The sequence below is a fragment of the Macaca mulatta genome, chromosome 2 (assembly GCF_049350105.2).
Source record: "Macaca mulatta isolate MMU2019108-1 chromosome 2, T2T-MMU8v2.0, whole genome shotgun sequence".
In the NCBI taxonomy this organism is placed as follows: domain Eukaryota; kingdom Metazoa; phylum Chordata; class Mammalia; order Primates; family Cercopithecidae; genus Macaca; species Macaca mulatta.
Genome location: NC_133407.1, coordinates 141,209,863 through 141,224,839, shown reverse-complemented (window position 1 = coordinate 141,224,839; position 14,977 = coordinate 141,209,863). Strand labels below are relative to the sequence as shown.

Below are 14,977 nucleotides of genomic sequence, written 5' to 3'. Positions count from 1 at the left end.
TTACAATGGCTAGTATAAAAGGTATGGAATAGTAGAGAAGGAAAGTGGCAAGGAGTGAGGCAGGTGGAGTCCAGACTATGCAGAGATGTGTGTGACATACTATGATGCTACAACCTGTATCCAAGAGGAAAGCAGTGATTTTACAATCAAGTGTGCATTTTAGAAAATTTTTTGTTGAAGATGAAATTAAGGAAGCCAGTTAGAGACAAAGAGACTACTAGTGAGTATCCTATCGTAGTACAGCAGGAGAGTAATGCTGGCAGGATTTTTTTTGTTTCTTTGAGTTGGAGTTTTGCTCTTGTTGTCCAGGCTGGAGGGCAGTGGCACGATCTTGGCTCACTGCAACCTCCACCTCCCAGGTTCAAGCGATTCTCCTGTCTCAGTCTGCTGAGTACCTGGGATTACAGGTGTCCGCCACCACGCCCAGCTAATTTTTTGTTTAGTAGAAATGGGATTTCACCAGGTTGGCCAGGCTGGTCTCAAACTCCTGACCTCAGGTGATCCACCCGCCTTGGCCTCCCAAAGTGCTGGGATTACAGATGTGAGCCACCGTGCCCGGCCTACTGGCAATTTTAAAAAAGTAGTGATAGATAAGGGATGAACCAAGCACCTGCAGTCAAGAATTTGATAAGAGATGTAATGGATAAGACTTGCATTGACAGCATGTGGGCAGAGAGGTAGACGGAGTACTCAAAGGTGATACTTATTCTGGCTCAGGTAGAATGGGTGGTGGTACCTTTAGTAGAGATATGTAACTTAGGAAATGCAGCAGATTTAGAGAAGAGATAATTCTCCCATCTTGGATTCTGACTCTTCACGGCTATTAACTGAGTGGGTGACTTTAGTTAAGTCACTTAACTTCTTAGCATCCCACACCTCATGACTCCAATAAGAAGGTTGAAGGAGGTGATCGGTGAAATCTGGTCCATATGATTTTAGGAGGTGAAATACATTTCCAGGATATTTGTTTTTATTATCATAGACTTCTATGAAAGATAATTTGTTTTTAAAAATATTTTTCAGTTGAAACATAATATTATGTCCCATGTCTCTTCATTCAGTCTCAATTGTGACTGTATGATGCTACTTGGTAATTTAATATGCTGCATTATATACCTTAGCAACACATACACACATGCAAGATAAGAGAGAGATGTAATGGATAAGACTTGGATTCGAGTACCTTCTGGACTATTTTCTTAAGTGTGGCAATATATAACTATGTTCTATAATTAATCATAGATACATTAGAAACAAAAAATAACAAAGCACATCTTAATGTCAAAGTCCTGACTTGGTGGTAATGTTTTTGTACAAATTCTGCAATTATTTTTCCTTGTCTTTCCTTAAGTAATAATAATAGTGTCTTCTTTGATTAAAATATATTTCAAATCAAATAGAATTTTCCCAAATCAATTTTCACACAGATACTTGTAAGTCCACAGTACTCAGCAAATTGCTACTTTTAGATGCAACCTGAGTCACATCCTTTACCACTTATCTTGAGAGAATGAGTTTTAGGAATGAAATTGTGGAAGCGGGACACCACACACACACACACACACACACACACACAGATGTGAGAATCCGCCCTTCAAGTATAGACGAGAATACAGTTGGGTGATAGCTACTTTTTAAAATAAAAAAGTATTGCTTACCATGTAAGCCTTGCTTACTATGTAAGTAAAACTTTCTAGCTTGACCCCACAAGCCCTGAAATTCTTCATTAAAGTTCAAAATGAGCCTTCCAGAAACAGATTAGGCAATAACAAATGAATTCAGGCTTTTCCTTTTTCTACCACAAAAGAGACATCAAGTTTGTTGACTAATTAAGCAGGAGGATATAGAATATATTAATAGCTGTCAATAATTCTGTGATTACAAGCTCTCTGAGTTTGAATTTCTACCTTCTACCACTAATTGTGGGTCTTGGGCCAGTTGCTTAGCCATTTTTTTAAAAAAATTTATTTATTTATTATTATTATTATACTTTCAGTTCTAGGGTACATGTGCATAACGTGCAGGTTTGTTACATATGTATACTTGTGCCATGTTGGTGTGCTGCACCCATCAACTCGTCAGCACCCCTCAACTCGTCATTTACATCAGGTATAACTCCCAATGCAATCCCTCCCCCCTCCCCCCTCCCCATGATAGGCCCCGGTGTGTGATGTTCCCCTTCCCGAGTCCAAGTGATCTCATTGTTCAGTTCCCACCTATGAGTGAGAACATACGGTGTTTGGTTTTCTGTTCTTGTGATAGTTTGCTAAGAATGATGGTTTCCAGCTGCATCCATGTCCCTACAAAGGACACAAACTCATCCTTTTTTATGGCTGCATAGTATTCCATGGTGTATATGTGCCACATTTTCTTAATCCAGTCTGTCACTGATGGACATTTGGGTTGATTCCAAGTCTTTGCTATTGTGAATAGTGCCGCAATAAACATACGTGTGCATGTGTCTTTATAGCAGCATGATTTATAATCCTTTGGGTATATACCCAGTAATGGGATGGCTGGGTCATATGGTACATCTAGTTCTAGATCCTTGAGGAATCGCCATACTGTTTTCCATAATGGTTGAACTAGTTTACAATCCCACCAACAGTGTAAAAGTGTTCCTGTTCCTCCACATCCTCCCCAGCACCTGTTGTTTCCTGACTTTTTAATGATCGCCATTCTAACTGGTGTGAGATGGTATCTTATTGTGGTTTTGATTTGCATTTCTCTGATGGCCAGTGATGATGAGCATTTTTTCATGTGTCTGTTGGCTGTATGAATGTCTTCTTTTGAGAAATGTCTGTTCATATCCTTTGCCCACTTTTTGATGGGGTTGTTTGTTAAAAGAAATCAAGGGTATTCAGTTAGGAAAAGAAGAAGTCAAATTGTCCCTCTTTGCAGATGACATGATTGTATATTTAGAAAACCCCATTGTCTCAGCCCAAAATCTCCTTAAGCTGATAAGTAATTTCAGCAAAGTCTCAGGATACAAAATTAATGTGCAAAAATCACAACCATTCTTATACACCAGTAACAGACAAACAGCCAAGTCATGAATGAACTTCCATTCACAATTGCTTCAAAGAGAATAAAATACCTAGGAATCCAACTTACAAGGGATGTAAAGGACCTCTTCAAGGAGAACTACAAACCACTGCTCAGTGAAATAAAAGAGGACACAAACAAATGGAAGAACATACCATGCTCATGGATAGGAAGAATCAATATCGTGAAAATGGCCATACTGCCCAAGGTTATTTATAGATTCAATGCCATCCCCATCAAGCTACCAATGAGTTTCTTCACAGAATATGAAAAAACTGCTTTAAAGTTCATATGGAACCAAAAAAGAGCCCGCATTGCCAAGAGAATCCTAAGTCAAAAGAACAAAGCTGGAGGCATCACACTACCTGACTTCAAACTATACTACAAGGCTACAGTAACCAAAACAGCATGGTACTGGTACCAAAACAGAGATATAGACCAATGGAACAGAACAGAGTCCTCAGAAATAATACCACACATCTACAGCCATCTGATCTTTGACAAACCTGAGAGAAACAAGAAATGGGGAAAAGATTCCCTATTTAATAAATGTTGCTGGGAAAATTGGCTAGCCATAAGTAGAAAGCTGAAACTGGATCCTTTCCTTACTCCTTATATGAAAATTAATTCAAGATGGATTAGAGACTTAAATGTTAGACCTAATGCTTAGCCTTTTAAAGTCTCATCCTCCTCAACAGTAAATGACAATAAACAGAGTCTATATATCAAATTATTGTGAACTCAAATCTATTTATTACTTATGAACTAATCGATTTTATTACATAATTAAAAATTTTAATCAATGACAGACACTGTTCTTATTGATGTTCAAATCAATAAGATTTGAACATCAAGTCAAGCTCAATGGAGACCCCTTCAGATTGCTTCTGTGTCCCTTTGCCATGATCCCCACTCATCTTTGATAGTGTCTTTGCTTTCTGGCATGAGATGATCTGGCTCATTTCGTACATTTCCTAGAAGACAGGAATATTCATTTGCCTTGTTCATGGATATATTCCATATGTCTAAAGAAAATGTCAAGAAACATTCCTTAAAATAGTTAACTATATGTCTAATAAAAGTTGTCTATTATTACCCGTCACGGCATTATAAGGGTTTCTCCCTCAAGAATCTGACGATGCTAGCCTTTTTTTTTTTTTTTTGAGATGAAGTCTCACTCTGTGGCCCAGGCTGGAATGCAGTGGTGCGATCTCAGCTCACTGCAACCTGCGTTTCCCAGGTTCAAGTGATTCTCCTGCCTTAGTCTCCTGAGTAGCTGGGACTACAGGCACGCACCACCATGCCTGGATAATTTTTGTATTTTTTAGTACAGACGGGGTTTCACCATATTGGCCAGGCTGGTATCAAACTCCTGACCTCGTGATCCGCTTACCTTGGCCTCCAAAAGTACTGGGATTACAGGCGTGAGCCACCGCACCCGGCCAACTATGCTAGTCTTTCAATTCAATTTAATTACTTATTGAATACTCACCACACTCCTACCCCTCATGCACACATTACAAGAAAAATCAGGAGAAATTGAAAGGATAAAAATAGACAATCTTATACTTTTAGTTCACCTATAAAATTCTATGGTTCTCTCTACAACTTCTTCCTTATGTTGGAATTAGAGGAATCCAATGTCAAATGTGTTTCTGGGAGAAATCTTGCATATCTTCTGCAATGGAGCCTTAAATAAATAAATAAAATATATTTTATTTATTGCTTTTATTGTCAAGGCCCTACATTGCCTCTGCCTCCTTCCTTTTTTAACTTTTTCTCTAAGATTATCGATCACCTTCATTCCATTCTATCATTTTCAAAATAATCTTGCTTACCACGTAAGTAAAACTTGTCCTTGAGGCCAGGCGCCTCAAGGACATGCCGGTAATCCCAGCACTTTGGGACGCGGAGACAGGAGGATCACATGAGACCAGGAATCTGAGACCAGCCTGGCCAACTTGACAAAACCCATATCTACTAAAAATACAAAAATTAGCTGGGTGCAGTGATGCATGCATGTAATCCAGTTACTCGGGAAGCTGAAGGAGGAGAATCGCTTGAATTCGGGAGGTGGAAGCTGCATTGAGCCAAGGTGGCGCCATTGCACTCCAGCTTGGGAAAGAGAACAAGACTGTCTCAAAAACAAATGAATGAACAAACAACAACAAAAGAAAAAACACTTGTCTTTGATTTATCAGGTGGAAAGCTGGGGAGAACATTTTTCTTTCTTTCTTTTTTTTTTTTTTTTGAGATGGAATTTCACTCTTGTTGCCCAGGCTGGAGTGCAGTGGCTTGATCTGGGCTCACCACAAACTCCACCTCTCAGGTTCAAGCAATTCTTCTGCCTCAGCCTTCTGAGTAGGTGGGATTAAAGGCATGTGCCAGCACCCCCGGCTAATTTTGTATTTTTAGTAGAGGTGGGGTTTCGGGGAGAACATTTTAAAACTCAAGATTCCTTCTCATTTAAAATTCTAGGTAGCTTAAGAAATACTTCACATCTATGAGATTCTTGATGTCGAAATTACACAAATCACATTTTGTGCCACATCTGAGCATTTTATCTAGGTTTTACAATGTGTATTGTAAACAGCTTTGATGAAAATGAGGCATTTATAAATGTGCTCAGAAGGTAAAACCCATGACTCTAATACAAGATTCAGACAAGGTTAATGAAAAGTTCATTGGCAAATTATTTTGACACCATAACCTAACGCTTAGAACACTTAGAGGAGAGGTTTTTTAATTTCCCATTGGCACATGCCATGATCACCTCATTTTGGAATACTGTGAACCAATGCACCTCTGGAGGGACAGATGGTCTCCAATTCAACAAAGCCAGATGATTTACAAGTTTAACATTTATGGAGGACAATCATAAGATTAAAAGGACATTATTCCTTGAATTAACTATTTCAGAAGGGAAATAATAATTTTTCCTCATTAAAAAGAGAAAACACAGATGCCACTCACTCCTAAGGAAAAAAAAAATTATTCCATTAGTTCTAGAACATGCTATCATTTTAGGGAAAATAAAAGGCAAGAAGCAGAAGGCTAGTCATTAACCCTATTTTTTAAACTCATCTCCTTTCCATAGATAGATGCTTATTTTCTTCCAAATACATCTGTCAAATTAACATTTTCTTGCCCCCACCCCCCTTTTTCCCACCTAGGATTTTTCTTCATTCCTTCCTGAATAAATCAAGTCTATCAGTCTCTCCAAATATTGGTTCTGCCAATAAAAGCTTTAGCTCTTTGAAAATCACAGTCACTCTCTGGGACTTAGTTTGAGAAGTCTCTTTACTTCTCTGGATGATGGGGGAACTCGATAACCTCTTCCAAATCAAATGTGCTGTGATTTTTTAGTTTCTTTGATTCACAATGATTTGTCCCTCCTATGAATTCCTAAAGCTGTTCTTACTGGAGCTGTATTCACTCAACAAAATTAATTCAACCAATAATGTATCAGAGTCTTATGCAACAGTTAACTTTTCATGAACATATGCCATGTTTTCCCTTGGAAATGTGACAGTACCTTAAGGGCAGAGACTGTATTTTGTCCTTTTTGCATCTCTCAAAGCATCCAGTCCCAAACCTTACATATACCAGACATCTCAAACATAGTTGTCCATTGATTGACCAATGGATTTATTAAACTTTCGTCACCTCAGCTTCAGAGGCTGTGCAAGCAGGCACAACTCTAAGTATGCTATATTCCTAAAAAGAGAGTCAGGCCAGGTCTAATTTTATCACTATTTCAAGTGGGCAAGAAGTAACATTCATTCTTATGGGTTAGAGACTATTAGAATCTTTCAAAAGAATATGAGGGAGAAATACATTGTGGGGTTATGTATAAGTGTCTGTTGGCCTATCCGGGTGGCAGACAAAACCGTGGGAAAAAGGTCACAATATTAAGACAGGAGCAGAAACAAGACTATATGTGAAGTTAAGAGATACATTTACAACCTAGCTCCAGAATGCACAGGAGTCTCAAGATAAGGAAGCAAAAAAGGAGTAAGTTGTAAAATTTTATCAATAGGAAAATTACACTGTTGAGAAGGGTAAAACAATCCAATAACCCTGTTTTATAAAAATAAGCAACATGGCCAGGTGTGGTGGCTCATGCCTGTAATTCCAGCACTTTGGGAGTCCAACGCAGGTGAATCACGAGGTCAGCAGATTGAGACCATCTGGCTAACATGGTGAAACCCCGTCTCTACTAAAAAAATAAAAATATTAGCCGGGCGTGGTGGCACGCACCAGTAATCCCAGCTTCTCAGGAGGTTGAGGCAGAAGAATCGCTTGAACCTCGCTTGAACCTGGGAGGCGGAGGTTGCAGTGAGCTGAGATTCTGCCACTGCACTCCAGCCTGGGCGACAGAGCAAGACTCTGTCTCCAAAAAAAAGCAACATATACCTAGTCATCAAAGAAATGTTATAGAACCTTGAAAAGCAATGTCAGTCCCTTGGTATATATTTATATTTGCAAATCAATGTATAAAAACATTTCTTTAAAAGATTTTTGGTCAACAATTTTATCTCACATATAAACACTAATACAATCTTGTGCCTCCTCCTGCTAAATTCATAAGCAGACTTTAGATGAGTTAACTCAGACAGTTAAAAGTTATTTACATTTTTCACTAACACCTTAGGAAGTAGGTAGGAGGGAGTAGGGTGTAGATTCTAACACATGTCAGAAATTCAAACATTAGATTTTTATACTAGGCCCATCACCCATATATATGAAACAATGGATCGAGAGAATGTAAGGCCTATTTTTGTGACACAATGTACTTCTAGCTTCTATAAACTAGGTGAAAAACTGATTGCAAAATGGCCATTCCCTCCAAACAGCAGATTGCATATTCTGATAAATCCCAAAATGAGGCTTTAAATTGACCCAGTGTTAGAATATTCCTCTAATTGTATGTACATCTGAAAATCTGGTGCATTTTTCCTTTTAAGAGTTATTCCAAAAATTTAGGACTATAAAAGACTCAAAGTCCATAAAACTGTATGTAGATTAAAGAAGAAATAAGGAATCATGTTCAGTTATGACCACTGTTAGAATTAACATAGGACAGAATGGGCACCTGCTAGAAAATCAAATGATCACTTGCAGCTTTAACTTTGTTACTTACTTAACAAATCTCTCATTGTTTTGTCTGAATAGCTTCAACTTTAAAAGTAGAATATTAGAAATCATTGCCATACTTCAGAGGCATAGAATTAAGTAAATGGTTCTTTCTTAGTACATTTGGATATTTTAGGAATGAAAAGGTATTTCTCAATTTAGTAAAGAGCGAAACTTACTCAATTCATCTTGGTGTGTGCAAAATTATCACAGTAAAGAGGGATAGTGGTGAGCCAACTACCAGTTTCTCCTTTTTCTGAGACAACAGAACATTATTTCTCATCTGAGTAGCAATAAGCTTGACCACAGTGATGGATTATGATTGGGCTAGGCCAATAATAGCAATCTTATTTCTCTTTGCCAGATGATTATGTACTTTGATACCTTAAAGCTAGGAATGACCAATGAGCTACAAGGAAAGTCTTACATGGAAGAGGATTTCTGGGAAAACTTTCTCTTCTTCATAAAAATTTCAGGAATAAGAGAAAGCCTAATGGTGCATCCCTTTCTCCAATTTTTCCTTACTTTCAACCCTGATATGATTCTGAGAGAATGATGGCATTTTGAGACCATACCTTGAGATGCACGAGAACTGAAGGCGAAGATACTTAGAAGGGTAGAGAAGAAAGAAAAAAAAAAATGAACCTAGGTCACTGCTGACATCAATGAATCTCTGAGATAGTCTTAGAACTACCTAATCTACAGGCTTCCAATTAAAAACTGCAATAGTAATATAGAATAAAATATTATTTAAGGTAGATATTCTGCAGTCTAACACATTCCTATTGATATAATCTTCTCTGTAGATCCCAGACATAACAGCCTACCATAAGTCTGCATTTCTGAAGTGTAATAATATATTCTATCCTTAAAATGACAACTTAGTATCTTGTTCTAACATCTGCTTATCTCATATGCTTGATGGTATCTTTTCTTGTTCCGTGTTTAGAGAAGTAGTCACAGACCGAAAATCTGATATGCCCTCTGCCCTAGAAATACACTGGTAGCATAAAACATGGAACATGCAGTTTCATGGGTCTTGAGGAAATTCCCGAAAATCCACCATAAACACCCTGTATGGTCTTCAGAGGGGACTCAAATATAAAAATCTTGCATTGAAATTGTTTGTTATTTCTTTACTCTTAGTTTTTCTATTTTGGTTAATTACATTTAATAAGAAAATTAAAATGCCAAAACTGTCCAAAGGTTTAAATGTCAAATTCAATCTTATGAATTTTGTGCTCTGGTTCCTTAACAGAGAAGGGACTCAATTCATTAGGAGCAGCATGGTCGAGTAAAATACCACTAGACTAGGAATCAAGAGAGCCTGGATCTGGGTATGACTTTGTCCCCACTTAGAGAATGACCAATTTCTCTTTGGGCTTCAGGTTTGTCGGCTATAAAATATAGATAAAGATATCCACTTCATCAAACTCCTTTGAAAAGCATAATGAGGTGATGTGTGAATGCTGCATGAGTGGCAAATGAAAGGTGGAATTTGCATTAGTAGGAATAGTCTCTATACTCAGGAGGGACCAGGACACTGCAAGGCCAAGATCAGGTCTGTCTCTGTCACATTTGGTCTTGATTTTAAAAGATTATTTTCTGTTTTAATTTACACCTATATCTAATATATTTTAATTAATTAATAATTACTGATAATAATAGCAGTTATTAATTACTGCAAAACTACTGTTTATAAGGCATTCTACTTGGACCGTTACATATATCGTTTTATGTAATCATCACAAGGCAGATATTACTATTCACATTTGAGGGAACAGTGGCTCAGAGACATTAAATAAATTACAAATTGTCATACAAACATAAGGAGAAAGGTTGAGATACAGGCTCATGTCTATTCTACAATGAAAACCATTCTCTTGCTCTTATGTTAAAATGCATTTCATACATGTAACTCAATTTTGCTGTGACTTACCAAAAACTATGTTGAAAATAGTTGGGAAGTAGAGTTAATAACTGTCCAAGGGCAAATATAATTAACATTTACAGTTTCCCAGTCCTTGCACTGAGAAGCCAAACTACAGAAAGGACTAATGGGGACTCTAGCTGGAAACTAAATTTAGAATTCAGAAAGCAAATGTATTAGCAAAAGCGCACCAATTTAGGAATGTTATCAATATTCATACCCTTGGTTATTTTGGGTAGCCGGGTCCTGACCAGGATTTCTCTTCCATTAAAAAAAAAAAAAAAAAAAAACATAATTTTGCACATCATCCAATGGGAAAAATACGTACTAGCAATACTATAAGACTTTTTAAATAAGGCAAGACTGGCATGTACTCCATATGTGTGAACACTAAAATTAGATCAGTGACAGCACTTTGGCAGCTGGAAATGCAAAAAAAAAAAAAAAAAAAGAAAGAAAGAAAAAACTAAGGAAGAAAGGAAGATTAAAGTCTTGCTAAAAGAACAAAGGACTCTCTACTTTCTACCATGATTAAATAACAGTTGGAATGAATACTTCCTATTATTAAAAAATTACCATTACCATATAAGAACTATTTTGTTCACTTATTACGCTCATTTTTAAGAAGGTTTTGTATTCAATAATTTTAAATAGAATATATATCAAAACAATCCAGCTTCATCATGAAAACGATAGTCAAAATACATGGCTTTGAAGGGTTCTAATCTCATTATTCTATGCAACCCCTGTAGATGTTGGTGAAAGATACAAGTACAAGTTAAGAGCAGCAACAAATCCTTAAGTTTTGTTTCATCTATGCATACTTTTGTATCAAGAAAAGAGTCTTAGGCTTAGGGGCTGAGAACGTGCAGGATATATTAGTTTGACAAGCATTTCATCTTTTGCATCAAATATTCAAAGTGAAATTCTCTTAAAATTCTAATGGCCCAATATTTCAACAGAATAATACATCCTAATATAAATGCCTGTTTTAAATGATCAGGACATACCTGTAGTAATTATTGCAGTGATTAGTAAGGCCATCCTATGTTCGGATGGCTTCATGCAGTGTTGGTTTAGCACAGTGAAGTGCATGTAATAGATCGAATTCCCTGGTATCTTCGACAGACAGCCAATTACAAAGTACTTGTATGTGAGTACTCTGGCTTTCGACTTGAGGCTTTCGACCTTGAACATGACACAATGAATGCATCAAGTCAATTAAACACTCCTCCTCATACCTCCCAATTATGAACTGCACACTCCATTTTAAGTAAAATATTCCATATCAAAATGTTATGTAAATTATTTCAGTAAACTGTAGACCTATAGCACCTCATGTCAGAAAAGGACCAACCAAGACATTATCTGATTCAACGCAGCAACTGAGAGGTTTCAAGCTTCAAGAAAAAACAGAGGTTTCAAGTTGAATACCTCCTTTGCTATCTTAATTATTTTGATTTTATTTTTTTATTTTAATTTTAATTTTTTTTTTTTTTTTTTTTTTTTTTTTTTTTTTTTGAGACAGAGTCTCACTGTGTCTCCCAGGCTGGAGTGAAGTGGCGCAATCTCGGCTCACCACAAGCTCCACCTCCTGGGTTCAAGCAATTCTCCTACCTCAGCCTCTTGAGTAGCTGGGACTACAGGCGCACACCGCCAGGCCTGGCTAATTTTTTGTATTTTAGTAGAGACGGGGTTTCACCGTGTTGCCCAGGTTGGTTGTGAAATCCTGAGCTCAGGCAATCCGTCTACCTTGTCCTCCCAAAGTGCTGGGATTACAGGCATGAACCACCATGCCCGGCCATTATTTTTACTTTTTAAGAGGCATCACTCACATTTTTCAGATCTTTCCTGAAATTAAAAAATTTTTAAAAAGAGAAATCAACTGCAAACACTTAGTTTTTCTAAATTGATGAACAGTTAGTCTTCATGGTTGTCTGCCTCACTGAAAAATCATGCCCACAGATAACTAAAATAATCTCAGAAGTTGTAGTGAGTTAATAAAGTTATTCTTGAACTATATATAGAATATACATATAAAATATAGTGGTAAAACATGCATAAATACCATTTACCTTTCAAATGTACAATACAGTGGCATTAAGTACATTCACATTGTTGTGCAACCATCACCATCATCCATCTTCAGACCTTTTCCATCATCCCCAACAGAAACTCTGTGCTTATTACGTAGTTTATACATTTTCAGAAACACAAGAAGGAAATTTTTCTTCTTATCCCAACCTGTTCCAGAATCCAAATTAAGAGCCTATAAGGTTATCAAAGCCTCCACAGGAAAGTCATTTCCAGCTGACTTACATGCCAGGGAAGGAGATTCAATAAATGTGGTTGCCACAAAATAACCTCAGTCTTGGCCTTCTGCCTTGAAGATGAACCAGAAAATGGAATTTAGGATACCGCATTTTCCTCTAGGGCAGAGTCTGCATTTCCTCTACAGCAGAGTGTCTCAACTGTAGTCCACAGTCCTGGGATCCTTGATAAACTGCATTTTGTTCCAACCTGAGACCCAGTAAATCAAAGCCTCTTTGGGAAGAATGTCAAATCCCAAGAATGTATCATTTTAATTTGTGCCTAGGTGATTGTGATCCACACCAAAGTCTGATAAACAATATTTGACTACATGTAGCTTTCTCTTTAGTCACTCCTCTTCCTCCCTCTGTACCCCATCTATATCCCCACTACTATGCACAATGACTTTATGCTTACTTTTTATTTCCTAAACATTCCTTTAAGCTACCCTGGCTGATGAGACAGGCAATGGTTCAACTAAAGGGAGTTATACAAGTTTAGTTGCACAACAAACCAAAAAGACTAGTTCCTAATGCGACATTTCTTGCAATAACACTTAGAAATAATTAGTCAAAGGAAGAGCTAATTGTGGATTCTCCTGCTTGCCAAGCTGACCAAAAAAGAATACAGAATGTATATCAAATAAATTTCTCCAGCAGTGAGTTATGTTTGGCATAATCCAGATGTAATGGACTGCTTGAGGTACATGAACAAGTGAAAAATGTTTAATAACTCCCAAAATAAATTTGGAAATTACAGAAGTATGTGACTTTATGACTATGCCTTATTTGTTCAGTCTTTGGGTTAAAAACCTGGGCACTTGGCAGGAAATATTTATGCAGAATATTAAAATATCCTAGAGATGCTTTATATGCCTAATCACAATCTCCCTTTTCTGTGATTTACAGCACATTTTTTGAGACCTTACTAACATCTATGCTATATCTTCCTTATTAGACCACAGGCTATTAAAAGTTCATGTGCTATGCATCTTTTATAGCTCTTGGGCAAAATCACACTTGATGATGGAAGAAGAAACACACTACGATCTGGCACAAGAAGATAAAAAATAAGTCCTCCCTATTGGTCTTCAGTGGTACTCAAGTCCACAACTTAAACCTCACCCTAACCAAGTGGGTCATGAGACGAATGAATCAGAAACTACAATGAAAACACAAGTAGCAAATCATTACTGCTAGCAGCTAAGCTTGATTCTAAATCTCTTCATCTCCCAAGATGCAAAAGATACAATGCTTACTCAATTATCTTATTTTCAAATTTTTAAATAAAAGAAGATCTATATTTTTCTTTTATTTTTGGATAGCTTTATTTCTAAGTTGACTTCATTTAACATTGATGGATATTCTTCAAAGAATGTGACTGGGGAGGAGGAAGAAAAGGAATGGATAATAATATTGTGCAAATTAACTTTTTAAATATATATGTCAGATAAAAGCGCCAATTATAAAATGCCTTTATGTAGCAAAATATGTTTGAAGTTAATAAAACTAAACAAAACATATAGCACAGTGCATCCCTTTAGTTTTGACCTTCATTGCAGATCTTTCATTTTCCTTCTCACATTAGACAAGTTTCTTAATTATAGAAGCTATTTCAGGAATAATTAAGAACTCCCCTTTCCAGAGCAGTGAAGTAGTTTATGTGGTCATCTGTGGAAGGTTATAAATTGAATGTATTATTTCTTGGATGGTTAACCTTTTGGATAGGCAAGAAAAAAAAATGATGGCATCCATTTCATTTATGACTCTTCAACAGCAACCAGTATTTATTAAATGGCAAAAGTATATGTGTCCTTTAAAGTTACAGAATATAGGATATCCAAGCCCTAAATACAGTTTACCATTAGAAATATACATTATTAATGTAAATTAAATGGGACTTGGCTGCTGTATTTAATTTTCAGTATAAGTAACATGATGCGGTATTTCTTTTTTAAAACAGAAATACAATGGGGCAATTAATTACAATGTCGGACTTACAAACTAAAACTGATATACCAGGGTATTAGTCCACTACCTGGAATAGACAGAGCAGGGTACAAATGAAGTCATCATAAGCCATTCCAAATACACAAACAATAGTGAACTTAAAGAAATCAAACTTGGTATAATGGTCTGAGAAGTACAAAATTACTGTCTACAGTTAGGGGTGCATATATAGTTTTTAAAGAAGATGGGACAGGAAAATGAATACTTCAAGGCATTTCATTATGAGGCTTGGAAAACGAAGCCTAACACACTTGTTCTGGTTCTAGGTCATAGGAATCCACTTCACACATAAAGGCAGCATCTTCCTCTAGGAAGATACATGACATATCATACTGTAGTACCAGACACAAAGAAGCAGGGTGAGACAAAAAGCAAGTCATTCCTATTTTAATAATATCTTTCTTTCTCTCTCTCTCTTTCTTTTTTTTGTTTTTTTTTTGACGGAGTTTTGCTCTGTTGCCCAGGCTGGAGTGAAGTCACGTGATCTCGGCTCACTACAGCCTCCACCCCCAAGGGTCAAGCAATTCTCCTGCCTCAGCTTCCCAAG

The 14,977-nt window shown here is 36.9% G+C and overlaps 1 protein-coding gene across 2 annotated transcripts in view; it reads right to left on the bottom strand.

Annotated features, from left to right (window-relative positions):
• The window catches only part of CNTN4 (contactin 4), a 975,901-nt gene that overhangs the window by 588,682 nt on the left and 372,242 nt on the right, over positions 1-14,977 (bottom strand). The window lies entirely within an intron of this gene.